The following is a 19,369-nucleotide window of genomic DNA, read 5'->3' as shown; positions in this document are numbered from 1 at the left end:
AAACATGGCATAAGAAATTTACTTGTCATCTAGGGTGACAACCCATCCTGTTTTGGGCGGGACAGTCCCAAAATGCAGAGTTCAAGTCCCGGTCCCAGGCTGAATGACTCCCGGACAGCATTTGTCCCGGATTCCCTGCAGCACCGCTCCGTGCCTGCCCGAGGCTCAGGGGTGGCACCAACCTCTTCCCAGTGTGGGGGAGGCTGAGGTGGGCCCTAGTCCCTTGCTCAGGGAAGATGGAGGGTCCGGGGCTCCATACAGTGGCCTGGGCTCCCTGGGCATCTCTTCCCATGGCCCGGCTCCAGCTTTCAGCTTGGCCAGGGGGCAGGACCACGGAGAGGGGTGGGTCTCCTTCTTGTGTCCCGCTTTTGCCTTTTGAAAAGGAGGGCACCCTAATCTCATCTGAAAGATGGCAGCTCCATGTCCCTTAGCACCACATTGAGGCATAAGGCCAGTAAGCTCAGAAGGAAGAGTGTAACACCACTTCCAGCAATCCACTTTTTTTTTTTTTTTTTTGGTAAATCTCCCACCTAAATACTAGTGTAGCATAATTGTAGCATAGTGTAGCATGAGGGATAGCTCAGTGGTTTGAGCACTGGCCTGCTAAACCCAGGGTTGAGAGTTCAATCCTTCAGGGGGCCACTTAGGAATCTGGGGCAAAATCAGTATTTGGTCCTGCTAGTGAAGGCAGGGGACTGGACTCGATGACCTTTCAAGGTCCCTTCCAGTTCTAGGAGATAGGATATCTCCATTTAAAAAGAAAAAAAATCTTAATGTGTGATAGCTGGGGTGGGAGGAAGATCAAGGTACAAGCTGGCACAATTAGAGCCCCACTGTCTTTTATCCTTGTTAGCCTCTGAGCCACTCCTGATTCTTCACTCTCCTTCCTGAAATAGAGGTGCTTGAATTGTGCCCAGAGATGAGGTCTCATTAAGCTCTTTGTACAATGCCATAATGATCTCACTTCATTTGGGTTTAGTTCTACATCCTATTATCTGCCAGACAGTTAGAGGATGATAAATTTGGAACTCTTATGACTTCCAATTCTTTTACTGTCTACATGGAGAAATTGACTGGAATAACTATTGCAGAATAAAAACTATTCCACAATAGCTGTTCCAGAATTGCTCCTTGTATAGACACAATTATGGAATAATTCTAGAATAATTAGTGCTCTTCCAAAGTGAAGGAATTTTTCTGGAATAAAGTGACTATTGAGTGTCCATGAAAGAATATTCTGGAATAGCTACTGTGCGTTAATGTATTCCACAATAGTTATTCCAGTTAATTTCCCTGGGTAGTTAAAACCTTAATCTGATTAAACTAATCCTCATTCTGGTTTTTCCTGGTTGGATTTAATATACCATTACAGTAACATTAAAAATAGATCAATAGATCATCTGATAATCAACATCAAAACCATAATTACATCATTTGGAATTCTCTAAACATGAGAAATAAATAATTCTGTACATCTCAAATTAAAAAACAAAGCTTTACAAAAGGGTCCCCCCCCCCCTTTTTACAATTTAGAATGCACTTCTAACTACCTCCCAATATTTAGGAGGCTGTAGGTATGAGCTGCTTTAAACCACTGTAGGTTGCCACTAATGGTATCTCACTCTACACATATTTTTAATACCTAATATTGTATCAAATCCATGACCAAATAAGAACTTCATGGTGACAGAATTCAGATCATCCTGCTCCTAAAAGACAGGCGACTACCACATGAGCTAAGGATAATCTCCATTCGCAATATAGTCCCTATGATGCACAGTAATACCAGACAGCATCAGAACTGCTCAATACATGATACTGTCATTACAATAGATGAGTAGAAATGGGTAACATTTTCCAGACAAATATATTATTCACCAAAAAATGCAGTTTCAGTTCACAAAACTATTTGTGAATTTGACACAGATTTGCTAGATTTGGGGGGATGGGGGGAGAGGGAGAAGCAGCTAGATTCACAATTTGCCAAAAATGTCTGGATTCAGTTTAACCTGAACCACATTTTTTCTTGATTTTTTGGAACTGCCAGTGAACTGAACAATTGGTTTCTCGCCCACCTCTGTATATGAATGAGTAAGCTCTAGCACCATTGCCTCTGACTCAGTTCACCTGGTACAGTCTATGAAAGTGGACTATGAAGGGTCAGGCTGATGTCTCCATTAGATAGTCATGTGCATGTCATATAGGTAAACACAAATGACTCACAAAAGGATGGGATTGTCAGTCATTGACTCAAGCTAATCTCTGTGTCTAGCCGACAAACTCAGGGAATGTTCATCTCTAGGGCCATTTATTTTAAAAAAGCAATTGAAATAAATGACACATACAGTACATTGCAGTTTCACACACACAGTTAACCTCCAATGTACTGTACTCTATTGACACTCCGACTACAATAAACAATACAATCAGGAGAGGTAAACTGGCCAGACCAGCATTAACCTGCATGCACAGCTCATTAATCACGAGACCTCCCCATCTTTACAGAACTTGCCTGGAGCTCACATTAAAATGTCTTTGTGAGCTCAAGTTTTGGAATAAACAAACATCAGCACTTCCCACTCTCGAAAGAATGTTTGTGTCTGAAAACAAAACCCATGTGCCTCTTGACAGGGTTATTTACATGGCCCAGAATAATTTGGATAGTGCTAAAGGTCTGTGTCAACTGTATATTGAAAAAGAATCCATTTGTCTTTTGATTCCGATTTACTCAAATAAATACTTGGAAGTATTTGGCAGGCCACTTTTTCTACAACATGGAATGTCATTCTCTTAATAATAATGTTTTGCACTTCTAGATCTCCTCCCATCCAATAATCTTAGAAAACTTTATCAACAAAGACAATAACAAAAAAAGCTCACAAGAACCCCAGAGTCAATGAGCATTCCACTCATGCAACAGCCGTAGGCTCAGGCCCTCTCTCTGCTCTTCGATGGCCTCTCTCCTACTCTCTCAGTGCTGCCCTGACCTGTCTCCCCTTATCTACTTCCATGCTCACTCCTCTCTTTTGATCTTATTTCCCTCCATGATGTGTCTCAGTTTCTCTGGCTTTCCAGGGCCTATTGTATTCTCCTTCGTTGCTTCTATGCTCTCTCCCCTCATCCACACCACACAATCGGGGATGCTTCCTTTCCACCAGTGCCCAATATGTTGTATACACAAGAACATGCCCGCTACCTATTTTTGAACAGTGCCGTTTCCCTCTAGAGACCCTTCAGTGGTGATGGGACAATCAGAATTTGGCAATATCTTTAGAGCCCTGCATTAAACATCCATTACTACGCCCTGTTCTTGCCCTCAGATCATCTGAAACAGAGGCACTTTTTAATCCGTAAATCCTTGGTCATAGCCATTTATAGTTTGTACAACAAGCATAACTTGTGCTTCATCACCAACGGGCAACCCTTAGCATCCATTAGGGCTCTAAATATAACTCGTCCAAGCAGCAATTCAGTTTCCAACAGTGCCTCTTTGAGTTTTGTTTTTAAAAGAATGTTTGGAAACTGTTTTATTACTAGACATTTACATTAAGAACAAAATACTTGGTTAAGTAACTGGTCAGAGATTAATAGATCCATAGTGTTGTTTTAATACTCTAAATAGTTCTTCAAAAAAACCACACACACAAAACAAAACAAAAAATTCCACCAAAGGTTGCCTGAGTTTTTATTATAGAACAAAGGCCTCTTTAAAAAAAAAAAAAAATCAAAAAACCCCAAAAACATGAAAAAAGCAACACTGCTAACAACCCTCAGATTTGACAGTTATTTAAAGAGCTTAGAATCATTACCACATCCCAAGTTGCTAACGTGCCAGATATATTAGAGACTGAGAATTAGTATCTCATGAATTTTAAAAACATGAGAGAATACAGTCTACTGCAACCATTGTATTTGTGCACCGGCCCATTTTGGGCTCAATTACTTAATATATACTTTGCCAATGTACCACCTTGCTGTAGTTCAGTGGTTTCCAACCTGGGGTCCGCAGACTATGCCTAAGATTTCCAAAAGGGTCTGCACCTCCATTTGAAATTTTTTAGGGGTCCACAAATGAAAACAAGTTGACCACCACTGCTGTAGTCCTTTCATAACGGAGGGTGGTGCTAATTAGATTGTGCTTCCTAGGAAATATATCCAGAGAGCCTGACCTAATTAGAGATTTATGCCATTGCCAGGAATTCTTTTATTGACGCTTGGAGTTCAGCTCTTTGTGGAGAGGACCTCCTTTGGCTGAGGCACTGAGCACAATGAATCAGACTGTCACATGGCAGAGGAAAAAGAAAAAGTCTCTACAGGGCTAGGGCAGGACAGGTTCACATTGTAGCACAGACAGCACACAGGGAGGACAGAAGCCCCCACTGAGGAAAGGGATGGCATTCACACACACACGTACACACCTACCACTCTGTCTCACACTCAGACAAAAGCTTTAGAAAAAGAGGAAGAAGCCTTGGCAGCAGCATATTGAGTGTTCCAAACACAGAGGCTACTGACCTCACAACTCTGGATGTTGATCTCTAGTGGACAGAATCAGAACTGCTGCATCCTGACTCATAGGCCCTCTACTAACACAAGATGAAGTGTCTGAGGCTTGTCCTTCTGGACTAGGAAGATCAAGTTCCATGCCCACTGTGACGTTGTCCAGTCTATATGGTTTTATAAAAATATGATAAGTGAATATAGTGTAACTGGGATATGCTTCATTCAAAAGGTCTCTTGTAAGGTATCATTACAAAGCTTATGGTCTACTGAGTGTGATCATCCTATTTGTATAAATGTACAACTCTTGTATCTAAAACTAGAAAGATATAACTCTGAGGGCCTATTGTAATTATGCAAAGTGTGGGCCATTAATGGTGGTTTGGAATCTTGAGGACTCCCATTAACCAGGACCATTGTCTGCAGATGGCTGTGTTTTACCTGTGAGTCTTCCTGTATATGTGTGTGCTGGCAAGGGGGTAATGAAGTCTTGCAGTGACATGTGATCATGTCACCTGAACTGGAATCCATCTTTAACCTGGTGCTTTTCCAGTGAGGAGGGGTGGAAACCCAGAGGGACAAAGGGTTCCCGCCTTATGCAAAAGATATATAAAGGGGTGGAACAGAACAAAGGGAGAGAGAGAGGAGCCATCATGAAGAATCCCCTAGCTACCACCTGAGCTGGAACAAGAGCTGTACCAGGGGAAAGAATTGTGCCCAGGCCTGGAAGGTGTCCGGTCTGAGGAAAAAACTTACTAAAGCATCTCTAAGGGCGAGATTACCTGTATTCAGTTTGATTAGACATAGATTTGCGCATTTTATTTTATTTTGCTTGGTGACTTACTTTGTTCTGTCTGTTACTATTTGGAACCACTTAAATCCTACTTTCTGTATTTAATAAAATCACTTTTACTTATTAACTCAGAGTATGTATTAATACCTGGGGGAGCAAACAACTGTACATATCTCTCTATCAGTGTTATAGAGGGCGAACAATTTAGGAGTTTACCCTGCATAAGCTTTATACAGGGTAAAACGGATTTATATGGGTTTAGACCCCATTGGGAGTTGGGCATCTGAGTGCTAAAGACAAGCACACTTCTGTGAGCTGCTTTCAGTTAAACCTGCAGCTTTGAGGCAAGTAATTCAGACCCTGGGTCTATGTTGGAGCAGACGGGAGCGTCTGGCTCAGCAAGACAGGGTGCTGGAGTCCTGAGCTGGCAGGGAAAACAGGAGCAGAGGTAGTCTTGGCACATCAGGTGGCAGCTCCCAGGGAGGTTTCTGTGATCCAACCCGTCACACCCACTCCTGGGTGACCTGCTGGGGTGCAACAAAGGGATAACTGCAAAGTCTTCCATGGTCATACATTTGTTACAGTATTTTCCAGTCTGATAAGCAACTTTCATCAAAAGCAACTCAGAGATCTTTGCAAATAATCATGAATTACACCTTGGAACTTGCCCTGCGATGAGACAATAGATGTACAGAAATTGAGCCACTTGCCCAATGTCACAGCAGGTCAGTGACAAGGCCCGAAATAAATCCTTGTATCTTGTTCAATACACTGGAAGCGCTACGGCAGCACAGTTGCACCGATGCAGCTGCGCCGCTCTAGTGCATCTGATGAAGGTGTTTTGCCAACAGGAGAGAGCTCTCCCACTGGCATAATAAAATCACCTGCCTGAGAGGTGGTAGCTATGTCGGCGGGAGAAGCTCTCCCGTCAAAATAGTGCCATCCACACTGGTGCTTAGGTCGGTGTAACTCAAAGGGGTAGCTTATTCACACCCCTGAGTGACAAGTTATACCAACATAACTTGTAGTGCAAACAAGCCCTAGGACTACCACAGTCCATCAGAAGAAATGAGTGAGAGGAGGGAAAGAAAAGGACTTCATTAGAAGGCCAGGTGGCTACTAATGCTGTGCACTGCCCCATTGCTTCTCACTTTAGACAAAGTGTCTGCAATGCTGAGCACAAGCACCAACATGACCACTATGCGGGCATTTGGCTAGCAATAGCTTTTATAGTATTTCAGCAGATAACGATAGACACTGAATCTTCTTGATATCCCTACAGTTGGCAAGAGAGGAAAGTAGGCTGTCGAAGGAAGATCTTTTTATTGCCAGGGATGTTAACGTGACTAGATTATTCTGTTAGGTAAATGCTTATAGCAAAAGATTCTCTCTTTAAAATGCTTCTTTATGAAATAGTCAGGTTACACTGTAAATTAAAAGTAACAGATTCCCACTCAGTTATCCTTTTGTTGATCCCCCAGTTAATGCGAGCGATGATGCTCTGGGTAGTGATCCCCTCCCAAATGGTGATTACATGGTACCCAGCACAGCCTCACTACTGATGTGCAATAAACAAGCACACCATGGAAGTGCTCCAGAACCAATCAGTAATCTACTAGACGAGAAGGTGATATCAATAGCATGTGACTGATCACCTTTTGGATCCAACTGCTTTTTCCTAGCGACATTAACAGCCCTGTCTGCTGCCAAAGAGAAATCTTAGGACTGGAGACTGCTGGGTCTTCCACGTCATGGGAAAAAAGGCTAGACCAAGCGAGAATGCAGATTGGCTGAAGAGGTTTAAGTGTTGTGAAAGTCACATTTCAACTGACTGGACGGTCTCTGTTCCTAGTCCCAGGTATTGCTCACAGTAGACCAAGATTTAATGAGAGAGTCTATGGGTGCCGATTATAATCCTAAAGCAAGGCTAACTTGGAAGGACTAAATTTTGCCTGCTCATCACTTCTTGGGTCTGATTGCGAGGTCATTCCCGTTAGCAAGAGATGAGTATTTCTGTGCACAGTACTGAATCGCAAGTGACCGGGAGAAGAGAACGTCGGGGGGAGGCAGTTCAGTGCAGCCATGCAAGGAAAATCAAAGTGCCGATGGAATGACTAAAGAGCTGAATTGGGCATGAACCACAATGTTTAGGACTGGATCTAAACTTCTTTATACTTTAGAGGTATTTGGATTGGGGGTTTTGCTTCAGGTCCATCTTTTCTGGGGGGGGGGGGGGAAAGATGTGCAATAGAAAGGGGGATATAGCAAAGAGAGGATAGGAGGGGTATGGAACAGAGGGAGAGGTTCTACAGCAGTGGTTCTCAAGCTTTTTTACTGGTGACCCCTTTTACATAGCGAGCCTCTGAGTGCAACCCCCCTTATGAATTAAAAACACTTTATATATTTAACACTATTATAAATGCTGGAGGCAAAGCGGGATTTGGGGTGGAGGTTGACAGCTCACGCCCCCCAGGTAATAACCTCACGACTCCCTGAGGGGGTTCTGACCCCCAGTTTGAGAACCCCTATTCTACAGGAAGTAGAGGAGAAGGAGAACAGTCAGGAGCAGAAGGAAAGGCTGCATGAAGGAGAGGTCAGTCAAAGAGCAAGTGGATATTAGGAAAGACTCCAATCAAGGGAGAACATCTCCTCTTTAGATAAGCCTGGGAATAATTTTCAAAACATCCAACTTTTAGAAAAAGTTTGCAAGGTTCTGAGGAACTCGTAACACTCCCCATCCACTAACCCGCAATGGTGCCTCTCCTTATTCCTACAGAGGGAAATCCAGCGGAACTCAGACATGCTTCATTTTAACATTGATGGTATTTGATGTGTGCTTTTGGGGCAAAGTAGTTTTGTTTGAGTCCCTGCATTTTTGATGTGCGCCCTTGTGGCTACATTTCAGAGATCACCATACTCCAAAAGAAACTCAGGCAAAGGAATCATTATTTAATACTATAACCTAGAAGTCAGGATAGGTTTGGAGCTTCATTCCTTCTGGGTAGGAGAGTCAGGCAGGCATGGACAAAAGATGCTACATCCTTCTTACTACCAACTTTCCTCAACTCCCCCCCCACACACACACACTCTACCCCATTCCTTCTAATAAATCATTGATTTCTTACAACAGCCCTCAAGGCACAGCTGCTGCTCCTTCATCGCAGCGGGAGCCAAATGATGATTGAGGTGCCAATATATTAGGCTGGCCTGATTCACAGAAGGATAAGGAACAAAGCATTTGTGTAGAGCAAAGAGAAATGAATTTAAGTTGATTGCAATGCAATTTTCTGTGATGGATTAGCACCTTTCCTTTGACCTAATCATGTCATGCCATCTTTATGCTGACAGCAATTAATGTGCAAATATTTGTGCTGTGTGCATCCTGTAGGAATTTTGGTTTTTCAGTTGTATAGTTATTTTCTTGGATATTCTGCTCATATGGAAACAATCAGTTTTACATTTCACCTTGAGAACTGCATGTCATTATATTGTTCTAGCTATTACTGTCATATTTTTGTCCAAGAGTATAGGGGACATAGAGGGTTCCTTCACAACATAGAAAGAGTCCTCTCTAGTCTGTAAACCTTGAGGTTCTGAATGACAACTAATATGCACCTGGCCAAGCCCAGGACACTAGACTTTCTTCAGTACCTAGCAGTTATATCTCAATTAGCTATAGGGATCAATGATAGGCTGACCCTAGAGAAATGTTCTACCTTCCAAAGTGATCCCAGCACATTTTCTGAGGAGTAGTTGACAAGGTTTAGAATCAAACAGATCTCCCACCTGGCAGTACTGGGTGTGATGGTGAGCCAGCAGGTTGTCCTGATACCATTATCTATATTCCTAGTTAATCAGATTTGGCATCCTCAAATCACTGCATAAACATTAACTAATTTATCCTCAAAGCACCCCTGTAGATATTAACCCCATTTTATAGATGGGAAAAATGTTTGATGGTTACACAAGGACACAATGGGTGTCAGAGGCACAGGCAGCATTTAGAACTCAGGAGCTTCTGATCCCAAGGCCCATGCTCCCCTCTACAGACCAAACAGCCTCTCAGTTAGACAGCAATCCCTCCACAGGTACCAAAAATGAGAACATGGAGGCCTACTGCATCATCATCTGCATGACTGATCACCAGGGAGCCTGCTCTCACCGAAGCCAGTGGAAGCTTTGCTAAGTCCTTGACTTCAATGGAAGTTGCCAATGTTGAAGACCTCTCAGGATTTGGCCATACACAGTGCCAACAGGTACACTTAATTAGTGTTCAACTGCAGATATAACCAGTGCTATCCATTTCCATTTTTGACCAGTGCAATAGCTGTGTTGGGATTCCAATGGATTCCCAAGTAGCAAACACATCACAGCCAGACTGCTCATCTTTACTTTCCTCTATTATCAGGCCCTACTTTTCTCATCTCCATATTCTAAGAGGTGTCATAGCTTGTCTAAATTGTCACAAAGTAGAGCAATGTTTCTTCTGTGTTTATGTTTGGTAACTGTTCTTTCCTTATAAAAATGACCACTATTTCTTTGAAGTGTTCCAGAATGATGGGGAAATAGCCAAGCATCAATGGATTTTCTTTAAAAGCAGAGCATGCACATTGACACTCTTGTTTCTTATTTATATTGCAGTAGTAGCTACAGTCCTCAACTTGAGATTAGGGCCCCCTTGTGTTAGGTGCTGTGAAAACATATGGTAAGAGACAGCCCCTGCCCTGAAAAGCTTGCAATCTAAATGGACAAGACAATCAAAGGCTGAGAAAAAGGAAGTACCGTTATTCTCATTTTACAGATGGTGAGCTGAGAAATTAAATGATTTGCCCCAAAATCACACAGGATGTCCCTAGCAGACCCAGGAATATAACCCAAATCTCCTGAGTTCCAGTCTAATGCTTTAATCAATAAAACCACCCTTCCTCTCCTGTTATACCAAGGAGTTTGCTAATTTGGGATTTACTGCATCTGCATGTCTCATGGTATCCAGGCTGATGTAATATTTTGGCCACAATAAAAAAAATGGATCATAAGACATTTTCTGGAAACATCACCATGGCCTCCACCTCCAACCTTTTCTGTTGCTTTCCTTCTGAACAACCTTTTGCACTTGGCAAATTCATTTTGTAGCAGGAAGACAAAAATAAGAAAATTTGGGGAAGGAGAATGCCCCCTGTAAATTCTTCTTTTTAACTATAAAAACAAATCCTTTACCTCTTGTCTCAAAAGCAAAATAAAATATGTTTAATTTAGGTTTTAATTCTCTGCACGTGAGTTGCCCATTCCTGTATGTCCATTAGCAGCTGTAGCCCAGCACAGCCTGACTATCAGTGCAATAAACTATGAAGGCAGTTATAAGGAATAATGCAGGTGTTGAGCCTGCAACTCATTTTTAACACTCTATGGATTCTAATCTATGTATCTGTATGGAATGCCTAATCTGACCCATAGTGCCTTTTAATGGAGACCTCTCATGGGGCCACTTCTTTAGAAAGAGTGAAAGGTGATTCTGTCTCCAGACACAAGGGGGTAAACTTTTCCCCCCAAATGAAAACTGAGATTCTTATGTAAACATGTAACTCCAGGAGCTGGGACCCTAGGCACAGGCCTTTAGTACCTATGCCTCACTCCAGCCTTGCTTGAAGGAGATACCTCTGTGCTTAAGTATCTGGGGTTGTTAATGCTGTAGGTGGCATTCTTCTCTTCAGCTCTGTCTTGAACTAACTCACCAACAGTGCTGTTTGGGAGCACTGGGCTGCAAACAGTCCCAACCAGCTGTGGTCATTAAGGTTTCTCTGGCACTTTGTTTCTGACAGTAGATGTGTCAATGTAACGTCCAAATTGGGCAATTAGTCTGTCCAAATAGCTGCAGTTTACAGTGTTGTTCACTTCCTGTCCTAAAACTGCTGTATATAGAGTTGCCATGTGCTGTTAAGCAGCTGCCATGTTCTACTCCAAAGGCTGCTGCATTGCAGGGGCAGTCAATGTGGAGGTGCTGATTCTTAATTACTAACTGATCATTTTAAAATACTTTGCAATGCTTGGATTAAACGCTATGGAAGTGCAAAGTATTATTGCTACATTAAGAATACTTTATGGAACAGAAAGCTGGTCTACATGGTATGGGCCTTCATTATGTGGCAAGCCAGGGTAAGAGGTCTAGTTTGCCACACGATAACATCCTGTGTGGACAATGCTACAGTGCACTAAAAGTTCCATCACGCATGCTGATGTACTCTCATTTCAAACAGCAGTATGTCACACTACACTGCAGAATTGTTTGTGTGCTGTCACATGGGACACTACTGCATGGCAACCTAGTGTGCTGTAGTTTCACACCCCGTGCAGTAATGTGCTTGGTCAACAAGCCCTGAGAACAAAGATGGAGGTCCAAATTCTCCTCTAAACTACATCCATGCAACTGCAGTGCCCTGCTGTGGTGAACATAACAGAATATGAGCGCCTGGATTTGAGGGCTGGATGAGAACCTTTATGTTAGCGTAGGTCTTCCATCTTGAGGGAATAAATGCTACTATAGATTAAATTGTTTCTTTACAAAGAAGTCTTCAACCTGGCATCCCTTCTGTAAAAAACAAACCCAAGAAACAAAAAGCAACCCTCCCACCCCCAGGGTGCGATTTGATGCAGGAAGTCCTGGAATGAGATTCCGCTCCTGATCACTTAATTCTCACGAATCCTCTTAAACAGCTCCTGCAATCTCCCATCAGAGCTGACATTTTGAAAAAAATAGAAATAATCTCTTAAGCCTTTTGGGCTTGGTGCAGTTCAAGGATGCAAAGCTGGACTGAAAGCGCTTAGCGTTTGAGGTTGGGTTTGAGTTAAAGAAATTGGCAAATCATCAGAAAGCTGCCCTAGGACACAAAAGGCACTCCAAGTTATCAGCAAATTTCCATTCTCTGTGCTTGCCAAGGAGCTTCCCCAAGTGGTGACTGAAAAGGGGAAGATGCAGATAATACTTTCAGTCATAAAAAATGGGTAGCTAATGTAAAATGGAACATAGGACATTTCAGGGACAAGAATAAGTCACCCTACCAGACAAGCCAATGCTTCTGGGGTTTACATCAATCCCCGTCTTCTTGATTTCTCACCACACTCCTCCGTAGTCTTCTCTATAAGCAAAATTGAGTCTCTTTTTTAATGTGTGTTGCATCATTTTCTCTGTTTGTTTCCCATATGTTTTTACTGAGTTTGTAGCAGGAATGGAAGTAATTGTGCTTTAGATCCCACTGTTGGCTTTTTGTTTCCAATACCAAGAGGAAAGATGTATCTTGAGTCAAGACGGACCCAAGCTGCAAAACTGGGAGTGGGTTGAACTCTGGTTCCAAACAGGTGGGAGAGGAGGGCATTAGGACTTGGCCCCTTTTTAAAGATACGGTCCATTTGTGAATCAGATCTAGGTTCAGATTCAGACCTCAAAACAGCTTCCTCTCTAAATATGGGGAAGGATCAACCTTAGATTTCAAGCCAAGATGGAATCTTTAACAGTTTCCATCTCTGTCATAACTTTGAACATTTGTTAGGCATCCCTCAAAATCTCCTCTTTAAAACAAACAAAAACAAAAACACACACAATTCTCATAACCTTTCCTCTCAGTGGTCTAAGCAACAGGCCAGAAGTACCAATTGGGTCACCTCCAACTTTCATCCTTCTGAAACAGATCGGCAACAAGTGGGAGGCTTTGAGTTAGGACCTTAAAATCCAAATGTTCTTTCCTGCTTTGTATGGACATAAGTGATCATATAGCAAGTGTTGGGTTGTCCTCAATGTCGTTGGCCACAATTTATCCCACCAAACGCTGTCGTGTAATATGCTGCGTGCTAACTGGTTGCCACTCTCCTCCTCAGAGCTGGTTGCATTTCAGTGACACCACATGTGTCTAAATTATGAAGTACATTGAGATGGAAGGTGCAATGTAATATATCAAAAGTTAAATTCTTGAAATTTGTTTGTCTGCCCTTTGATTCATCCTCTGAAGTTCACCCTGTCCAAATCTTTATTGGGTGACAGTGACCATATTGCCCTGCACTCAGTAATAAAGGTGGAGTCTAACAAGTGCCTCATGCATTAATCATGTCATCTCTTTCATATTCTTTCCCTCGGTTACTACAGTCTCACTGTTTCATTTGTTTTGTTTCATTACCTCTGTGTACCGAGCTAATGATTTCAAAGATTTTTCTACACCACCCAAATCCTTTTCCAGTGCAGTGTGCTGGATGACTTTCCCAGTTAACACACATTCCAAACTTGGCTCCCTCACTTCCAAGTTAGTGAACAATTAAATCTACATAGATTAGAGATAGTGTCTGTATGTTAAATAATCCAGGGGGAGGAGCTGATTTACTGTAATCTGGATGGGGGCATATGAACCCCTCTCCTGCTGGAAAGTCAAGGCTGGGTCAGGCTGCTGTAGAGTTTTCTAGCAGGGGAAAATTTAAGGTAAAAACTTGGGGCAATGAGGGGAGGAGGAAATCATGAAGATGACTTTATTCTCTAAGAAAAGGGAAACGTTCTTGAGGCAATATTATAAATCATACAACTTGTACCATCCATCATTGGAATTAGAGCCAAAAGCACATGAAAGATTGCAAAGGCAACTGTAGGAGGAAGTATGGTTTAGTACTCAGTGCAAAGGACTGGGAGCCAGGCGTTCTGGAATTTATTTCTGTTTCTGCCACTGTCTTGCCATGCAATCTTCGGTAAGGCACATGCCTCAGTTTTCCATCCGTAAAACAAGTAACAATAATGCTGATCACACGGGGAGCATTATGAAGTTTCATTCATGTTTGGAAAGTGCTTTGAGATCCTTGGGTGGAAATCAATCTAGAAGTCTAAACTACTACAGTATTTTCAGCTGTCAGCAGGAGGTAGTAATTTGACGAGGACGTAGCTCATATTAAACTCATTTAAATTTTTATTAGAGAATATTTAAAAATAAACGGTACAAAAGATTTGAAGAGTCAGTTGTCGATCATTGGGGGAACATACAGAGTATGGGGGGGATGTTGTTATGTCGGGGTTGGCAGCACACATAATACATACAGACTGTGATGTCTCCAATGGGGGGGTAAGCGGTGGGCGAGATCAAGTGGTACACTTAATCTTAGCCAAAAGGCCAAGAAGTGTTAAAGTCACTGCCTTACAAGGCCAGGTTTGTTGTTCACCTAAAGGAGACTGATAGAATTCAAAGCTAATATGCTCTTTGCCTGCTCACAGCCCAAAAGGAAAGAAGTCTTGAACAATTCAGTAAACCCCTTTTTAAACAACCCCGCCCCCCCTCCCAAAAAAAAAAAAAAAAAAAAAAAAGGAGCAGATCCTCCATGGAGCACACATAATGGAAGATGCTGGCAGGGTTTATTTCTAATGTGAGTTTCACCTCTTTTTTTGCAGATAGAAGATTTTATCACACACAGTTGTTAAATGAATAAACAGCTTCACAACAATTATGAGATAAGGCTGAAATCCATCAGTACTCTCCAGCCCTTGGGAAGCCTGAGTGAAAATGGAATACAAACCTAGGCATGCTAGCTGGAGAGCAGGCACATAATTTTGTATCTCACAAGACATACATATAAGAAGCACTTCCAATTGTCAGTGAAGTGACTGGAATAATCCACTGTGGTTACTGACTGAAGGATACCCAGAGAGCTTCACGTCCAAACCTCAGGTCTTACAGCAAAGGCTGGAGTGGGAGATGCTTTACCAGTCTCAGGTTAACATAAAGGAAGGATGATCTTTTAAGTGAAACAAAGGAGTATCAGTATCCCATTCCTGCCACTCACTCACAGTGTGGCTTTGGGTAAGTCACTCAGGTTCTCCATGCCTCAGGTTCCCCATCTGTAAAATGGGCAATAATAGAGCCTTCACCATTAAAGAATTCACATTTTCAAAAGCAACAGTTATCTGACGTGGGGGGAATGTGTTCTCTACAGTACACTGAAAACTGGTTTCTGCATCAAAGCAACATTCTATTCTACTGCCTGGTTTTTATTTGGACTTTGAAAACTAGATGAATCAGACTGAGTGTGAAGAGAGCAAAAGGATAAATAGGAAGAAGGGACAAGCGTGGCTGAACCAGCAGTTGGAGTGTGTGTCTGATAGGAGAGCTGGTTTCTGTGGGTGCTGAGAGAACACAGCATCCAAAGAGGCTAGTTTACCACAACACTGCAATGAGTAATGAGCCCATGTGCCTTCCAGCAGGGAGCATGTGATCAGCTTGAGGGTTTGTGGGAGGAAGAGGTCTTTCTCCACCATTCCCTAATTGGATTGTTATCAACAGCTATTCAGTTGCCTATGATCTGCTCATGTGCGCCATTGTGACCTCTTATGTGGAACGAATCCACAGTGAAATTACATAATACTGCTCACTTATCCTCTGGTTTAATTTGCTTTTGACGTAAGCTGTCATCTTTAAGTGGAAGCCGTTTCTTTTCTTTCCACACTCTAAGCCTGATCCTGCAAGGTGCTGCATGCCTTTAACCCATTGCTGACTCCAATGGCTCAGCACCTCTTGGTCCCTGGCTCCATGAGCATATAGCCCCTCCGGGAGAGACTGGGACTGGAAGTCTAAATTGCATCCAAGCCCTGTTCCAGCCTGAGCTGTCCTTGCTCAGATAACAGCCAAAGAAAAATGGCTTTTCATCTGAAAGTGACTGATTTTTATCTACACCGATTTCCTAACCCTTCATTAAAGACAAGAAACTGGTCAATTCAGCTTCTTTGCTCCCTTTCACATGGTCTATAGCCATGACTAAGGCTTGGCAGGCTCACAGCCAGGCTGTGAAATGGATGAACATTTTTCTCTCTCTTAAGAAGCATAACCACTTGGCCCACTTTAATGCCTCTTTAATCTCTTTTCAATAGTCACATATTTTCCAGTCCAACTAGAAAGCAATATCTGCTGCTGGATACTGTATTATTATTATTTAAAAAAAAAAGGAACAGCCCTTGCTGGTTGATTATTCAGCATCATCTGACTGATCCTGCAATATGGAATCAGAACAATTTTTGACCCAGATAATTGAAGCCAAATAGACCAGTTTGAAATTTATTTATTTTTAATTTATTTTACAGCCCATCATCATGAGCAGCTTAAAGCATGCTGACCCCAATAGCCTGCCACGTATAAAGCCTGGTTAGTTCAGGTATCTGCAAAAGAAATATACTAATCATAGTTCATGCCACTGGAAAGAAAGATTCTCCCTCAGGTTACTTCCATATTTGCAATGCTCCCAAATAAAAAGTTCACCACTTGCTCCACTGCAGCATGAAAAGACTGTTTCCATGGGAAATCATGCAAACAATCAGAGGGATTTCTTTAAGTGTTAGGTTGACTTACTGGCAGTTTCACACAACCATTGGTTTCTCTGTCTTGACAAATATTCAAGAGGAAAGTGAACACTAAGTAGAAATGTCAAACTTCTTCTGCTAGGCACAAGGAATGTCAGTCTCTTTCTCACTCTGCCTTATTTCCAGCACTGCCCTTTTAACCTGCCACTTCCCCAGGCTGTCACGTGCAAGCAACGTTTAGGTGTCTCAGTGACACAGGCAGCTTGATCCCAGTCTCAAAAGGGTTTTACATCAATTTCAGTGGAGTAACACCCGACTTACTGATTTCACTTAGGCCACTGTATCAGATTCCTCATGTCTTTTACTAACTACACCAGGCAGAACCTGGAGTTAACAGAAATCACCTAAAGAAACAGGAATTGAAGTGGTCTCTTGGAGATCCTGTTACATCCTTCTGAGAAATAACACTGTGGGAGAAAGGTTATCCTTTAATTTCTCATCACTGCTGAAACAAACAAAAATCCTGCTGGCACTGCAGTGCCAAAGGCCTAACTATTGCTGATAAAGACTCAGGAAAAGAAAATCCTTCTTTGCCACAAAGGAGATTGTTTTATTGTCAGTAAACAGAGACCATCGGCTTGAAGCCATTTAAAAAGAAGGAGGGTAGGAAGAGTTTAAAAAATGTTCTATTTCCAGTGTTCCAAATTCCCCTGCAGTTTTTGTGGATTTTGCAGCCACATTTTCCTATTTTTAACAATGATCATCTCTGCCCTTTTGCTGGGGGGAAAGGCCCACACAAACAAGGAAATGGACTAAATAACATACAGAGTTTCATTATTAAAAATCAACCTCACGCCTGATTGTAGAAGATATTAGCTAGTGACTAAGTTTGAAAATTCTGGCCTACAATGACTTGCTCAAAAATGAGAGAGAAGGAACAGAAGTGGGAACAGAACTCAGGAGTCCTGACTCCCACTTTCCTGCTGCAATCACCCAACACCACTTCCAGGAATTAACATGAGTAGTTTTCAGAGTAGCAGCCGTGTTAGTCTGTATCCGCAAAAAGAACAGGAGTAGTGTTAAGATAAAGCCCAGCCTAGCTGTGCTTTACATCTGTTTTTGGAGTTCTGATACCTCTACACTATATCTAGGTCTCCTGTCTGATACTGGCTGCTTAATGGAGGAGGATGAATACTGGAGTTGATGAGCATCCCTAGGCTGGCATCATGAAAATGCCAACACTGGCTGCAGCATCCTGCTGCTGTTTGCCAGTTCTTTCAGTTGACAGCACTGCCAGTGACACTGGACAGAAAAGCAGCAGCAAGGGACATTGTAGTCATGTTAAAGCAGCACCCACCACACAGATGAAGGAGGATGGTCCAACGGTAAGGTGATAAAACTAGGTTTCCTTATTCCTAGGCTAATTTCCTGCTGTGCTAGAGACTCCCATGTGTGACCTTGGGCAAGTCACTTAGTCTCCCTGTACCTCAGTTCCTTGTTTGTCTAATGAGGCTAATAGTACTGCCCTACTTCACCAGGTGCTGTGAGGAGCCACACATTAAGTGATTGTGAGGTACTCAGAAACTATAGTAAAAGGAGCCATATAAGTTCCTAAAACAGACAGGTAACATGGGGTCTCTAACTCAGCTATAGTTAATGTTACTAATGCAGTAGCCATACAGTTTAGGCAGCGTAATGCCAGCCAAACTCCTGTGCGCTTGCTTCTGCAATGCTGACAGCAGGGACAGCATCTCATGCATAGAACCTGCAGAGCACTTTGGAGAGAAGCCTACAGGGAAATATGGAATGCTGTCAAAAGTGCACATAACAGGATTTGAGTTAGTATTGGAGATGTGGTGCGATGCAATGTAATTGGAGTCCTGGCTGAAAAGGAAAGACAAGGCAATGGGGAGGGTATGTATGTACACACATGCACAGGGAGGGAGGACAGCCAGAAAAGTTTGTCATAGCTGACCGCTCTTGCTTCCCACAACCAAAGCTTCCTGCCATCCGTTTTTACTACAACAGAAACAAAAACAACGTACGCATGGGGAGAGCCATAAATGAATTCTGTGGGCGTGAGATCAGGATGTATGAGCTATGACGTAAGCTGGTATTGCTGCAGCCTGTGAATCATGCAGGACAAAAAAGAGAAGTTCTTGCCCAGACAATACACACAGTGTTAGACTGTGTGTAGGCCACCAGTGCTGAGCTCACAGATGAGAGCTAGAAGTCCTTTACACCTACACAAAAACACAGACAAATGCAGTAGAACAAACTAAAAATGAATCCAGGACACTATAGGGTTATATATTTTCTTTCAATCATTTTATTTCCCACCAGGAAATTGGAGTCTCTGACCTCACCACACATAGCTCCTCTGCTGAAAACCTGGTCAAAAATCTCAAATATTATTTATAAAACCATTGCTGTGAACTCTGTAAGATTTAAAGGACCAGATCCTCCACTATACTATAGCGCCATCAAACAGGGATTTTCCCTATGCCAAGGGCATCCCCAGGTAGCATAGCGACATCTGCCAGGTTTCTGGCTAGTTTGTACTACTGGACCAATGCAAAGCATTTGGGAAGCATGGGGCCAAGGATTCGGCCCTAAGTGCCTAAACCATCTAGTGGCCTAATATTCAGGTTAGAAATACTTTTTCTGTACCCCCTGGAACCGGACGTTTGAATCTCAGCACAAATTGAGTTCCATGTGGTTTATTACATGTAGTCCTGTCAGATAAGACCTTAAGAGCTACACTC

General features: G+C 42.5%; 1 protein-coding gene across 2 annotated transcripts in view; it reads right to left on the bottom strand.

Moving 5' to 3' along the window:
• The window catches only part of ABTB2 (ankyrin repeat and BTB domain containing 2), a 200,827-nt gene that overhangs the window by 80,112 nt on the left and 101,346 nt on the right, over positions 1-19,369 (bottom strand). The window lies entirely within an intron of this gene.

Source organism: Emys orbicularis, chromosome 4 (assembly GCF_028017835.1).
Source record: "Emys orbicularis isolate rEmyOrb1 chromosome 4, rEmyOrb1.hap1, whole genome shotgun sequence".
Lineage (NCBI taxonomy): Eukaryota > Metazoa > Chordata > Testudines > Emydidae > Emys > Emys orbicularis.
Note: the sequence above shows the minus strand (reverse complement) of the source record. Positions and strands in the feature narration are given on the sequence as shown.